Here is a 4,564-nt window from a genome sequence, read left to right as displayed (position 1 = left end):
ACCCATAAAGCAATGCAGCACTAGTAGAACCGACTGCTTTTGTAGCTTGTTTAGGAACGCCTGACGGTTATTGCAGAAAACTACCATGGACAGTGTTTTCAGGTATGTAATAATTATGAAATATGTAGTAAAATTGTTTTTTTAATAGAAAAATAGCATATTTCTTTAAAGAAAACTTTTTCTCGTAGTGAGGTTGAGGTGGGATTACCGAAAGAACCATTTCCTGGACCTGGAAGACCACGAAAAGATGAAGCGACTTTACGTGGCTCTAACGATGCGCGATCATTTAACAGGCAAAACTCTAAAACGGCATCTCAAAATGTCAGAAAATCGAACCAAACTTGTTCCTTAAGTCAAATTTTGCCACATTTAAGATTGTTATTGAAAAGAACAAAACAAGCGAAGGAGCAAGAGAAGTTGAACGGTCTGATTGCGGTGTATTATCAGCTTATATCTCAGGAAATCGGCAGCGATGGTAAAGAATCTCGAAAGAGTATCCTTTCTTTAGACTACTGTCTCGAAATATATTTAGGGTATAAAACAGACTTTGTTCCTGGATCAGCCCTCACAAAGGATGACAAAGTTTCCTTTCAAGACTGCTTACTGCATGATAGGTATGGCCTACCAGTGTACGTAGTGAACACACAAACAAACAAATTTGTGGTACTCAGGCCTGATGACAGACTTAACTGAAATTTTTCACAAATTAATCACTTCATTTGTCTCTAAAGCTGAAAGTGAAAAACAGTTGACTATCGACATACTCAGAATTATTTTGGATACGACAGACACAGAATGGGACATGAAAGTGGCGAAGACTTTACTTACATACCAACGATCTTACTCCGAACTTGAGAATCTCGGCATTAACATCGATTCAATTAAAAGAGACAATCAGAAGGTGTTAGATGTTGCAGGTGAGTGGCAGAATGCGATGATAGCTGCCGAAGACATAATCACTTTGCGCCTCAAACAACGGCTGTCTTCCTACCAAGAAGAATTGGAAAGTCTCACTAGCCTGAAGCAGAGAAAAGAAAGAGTCTGGGATGCAGGAATAAAAAAAATTGAGGGACAAATTGAGTTGACTCAAGATAGAATCCGTGATACTGAATTCTTAATGGGAGATGTAAAGGGTCAAAAGGTGAAGCAGACGATAAAACGCAAGGCGAAATCATTATTTGAAGAAAATAGAGTTAAAAGAAGGAAGATCTCTTCACAAGGAAGACCGTCTTTGCTGGACAGCGAAGATGAAGAATTTGTAGCAAAATGCATAGAAGACAAGGCCACATACCACGGTCGTCGACATGACACCGTTATGTACACAAACAAGAGAGTAAAAAAAAGTGACCTTCTTGATATTGCCAACTACAAGCTTTTACAAAGAGGAAAACAAGCGATTAGATCTGCCAACACCGTTTACAACCGATCACGACCTAGAAATATTAGATCTTTGCAAGCACGGCGACATTGTGGGAAAGGCCTTTTTTGCTTCAAAAAGCCCCCTAAAGCAGAGGACAATGATAACGAGAATACACACTTTCAAAGAGGCCACATTAAAAGCATCAAGTTGTCTTTCTTTTCTAACAATGTAGACACGCAAACCCACAACTGCTGCTTCATGCGCAGCACTGATGACAAAGCTTATTTACGTCCTGGACATCAGAGGGATTTGAAAAGAGCAGGAATGTCAGAATTTTGACCCTTACTGATGTTAATCGAGCACGAGCATTACCGAAGTATGACTGGCCCGAAAAGCCAGTGTATATTACTCCAGCTGCACACCGTATATTTACTAAGAAAGGCTCGATTAAAGACGACGAGGAGACATTAGAGACAGACGAAGATCATCATTTTGTTTATGTAAGACCCAAGGCAATAATTGGAAGTTCCGGATCAGTATGGGCAAGTGAAACTGTTGACTTGAGACATAGGTCCCCTGATGTATTCGAGATGCCAACTTCAAATGAGCACTCTTACACAGAAGCATTTCGCTGTTTTTGTACACATGCTCATGATTACCTGTTTCAATATATGGATATGAGCGATGTAGTGGATATGAGCAAAGTAACCACAAAGTCGGAGTGCCCTCACCGTTTGTATGAAGCCAGCCGTGTTGATCATTTACAGAGGGGCTTCAAAAGAGCCTTAGAAACGTTTGACATGGATACGTCACTGACTGATAAGGAGCAAACTTTAATTGCTACACGTGTCATACCTACATTGTCTCAAATTCAGAGCACCCTTTACGAGTTAAAAGATGTTATATCTTCCTCTGAATTTACTGATGTTAGTGTAGGAGAAATAATGATCCTGAATGCGAGAGTCAAAGATACTTCTACCAGTCTTTTTTAAATTTTCGAAAACTTGAAGCTTCCCAAAGTCAAGCCAAAATGGGCTGATCTTACAGATGCAGGACCAGGAGTTGGCGTTTCAAACTATCTTGTGAGGTTCAGAGACGCTGAAATGGCAAGATTGTACAATTCAGATTATAGGGTACGTTGTCATAGATCGCGAGGTGATAGCGGTCAGGGCGAGGCTGAACGGACAAATAGCGCCATTGGAGATTCTATTGTCGATGGAGAAACCCTTGAGTGGGAGAAAACCAAGTGCTTTCAAGGAATGACTGAGGATGAAGTGAAATCGATGTCCGTGAAAGACTTCCAGGAATACGAGAAAAAAAGAATGGAACACAATGCATGGGATGTGGCAAAGGAAGTTAAAGAACGAATTCACGATGCTCCTGTTTTGAAAGAATACATCAGTGCATATCTAACTATGCAGCCAGAAGACCAGTTCTTCTTTAATCAAGCCAATATTTTGGCATTTAATAAAGCAAAGAGTGACACTTCGCGAGAACAAATTCCAGGTAGCGGATATATGAACAAAATACCCACATTCATTGAATCACATTACAATGTGGGTGAGCTCTATATGGAGTTTCTCGAGAGGGCATGCAGTGAACATTCAGATGGTCGTCTTTGCGACTTCTGTGAAAGCCATCCATGGGTAGGACCAGATAGTGAGCGAATACCTCAACCCATACCTGACCCCAAGAACCCTCTACGCTATAAGAGCGTGTTTTGTACGCCAGTGAGAAATGATGATGGTAGCCGCAGGGATCCTGATGACCTGCAGCCAAGGGCTCAGTTAAAACGCTTATTTAATTCATCAGAAATAACCCTCAATGATACAGATCCCATTAAAGAATATGCAACAAAGTTCGCTGTTGATGAAAAATACGTGCGTTCATATCTGGAGCACCTGACACCACTGAGACTCAAAGAATCCATCAGGTTGACTCAGAGGCAAACCGGCAAAAGCAAACGAGGCCTAAAAACATACAATGAGTATGACTGGCTAGACATGTCTCTAAAAGAAACATTGCAACAACTAACTGTCAAAGAACTTGAGAAATATCTAACTACCCATCGACTTGGCAAGTATGGTAAAAAAAGTGACAAAATAAAAACCATCAGCTGCCATGTACTGCGAAATAATGAGCTTAATTCTGTAAAAGAGAAACAGTTGGAAATGGCAGACTCCATGTCCTATGCTGACCAGCAAGATGACGAATCACTCTCAGATGACGATTACGTAGTTGGCACATTCGGAAGTGACAGTGAGTAAGAACGGTAAAGTAAAGAAAATGTTATTTGTTATTACCATTTGGGTGTTATGTAAGAAAGGGGAGCCCTTAAATCTTTTAACATGATTAAAGGGGGGTACCTAAAAAACATGGGTGCTAACGAGTAGGGGTCTGGAAATAATTTGGGATAAAAAACAATTTCTCCTCCACCCCGCCCCCCCTCCAACTTAAATTATGACTGGTCCCTAACCCGTGGGGGGCGCCGGGAAGAGATGCCCGACGGGTTAGGGGGTGGAGACGTATGACATTTTAGACTAGTGGGCGCTAAATCCGGGTATTTTCTTATACAGTAACGTTCAGCCCAGTTCTTTACCGTGAATATTCAAGGCGGTGCCCAGCGCAATATTATCGCTTCTTTACTTCTGGCACTTCAGTTTCAAGTCTTTTTTAATATAACGTGTGTGCAGTTAAACCTACAATCAGGGACAAAAGTAGTTGACACACTTGTCTAAAACGGGTGCTTTTATCAACAATTTCATACATTTGTTATTTCATTCTATTTAAACACCGTAAATCCCCCCCCGAATCAATGTTGTTTGTAGTAAAAGAAAGACTTGATGGTTTAGGGGGGAGGGGGTGGGAGTACACAGGGGAAGGGGACAGGTATGTCCACTGTTCAAAAATGGGCCATTTTATAAAAGTGTCTCAACACGTTTTTCCGTCATTATAGCTATGATCATGACTGTACACTTCAATTATGCCAAACGGCGGTTTGACATTTTGAAGCTTATTTCCATGTAGGACGGACGGATTTGACGCCGTAAACAAGTTAAACGAGCGAAATATAGTGCTTGATGGAACAATTTTATCAGTGAAACAGACTAGCGATAAAATTTTCGCTTAAGCCGAAGAATCCGGATACGTGTAGACGGGCAAATTCGATTATTGAATACGGACACGTGTGGACGTCGAAATTTT

At 40.9% G+C, this 4,564-nt stretch overlaps 1 pseudogene; it reads left to right on the top strand.

Moving 5' to 3' along the window:
* Nucleotides 1-676: 676 nt before the first annotated feature.
* On the top strand, nt 677-3,627 carry LOC140924945 (uncharacterized; annotated as a pseudogene).
* The last annotated feature ends 937 nt before the right edge of the window (nt 3,628-4,564 follow it).

The sequence above is a fragment of the Porites lutea genome, chromosome 14 (assembly GCF_958299795.1).
Source record: "Porites lutea chromosome 14, jaPorLute2.1, whole genome shotgun sequence".
In the NCBI taxonomy this organism is placed as follows: domain Eukaryota; kingdom Metazoa; phylum Cnidaria; class Anthozoa; order Scleractinia; family Poritidae; genus Porites; species Porites lutea.
Note: the sequence above shows the minus strand (reverse complement) of the source record. Positions and strands in the feature narration are given on the sequence as shown.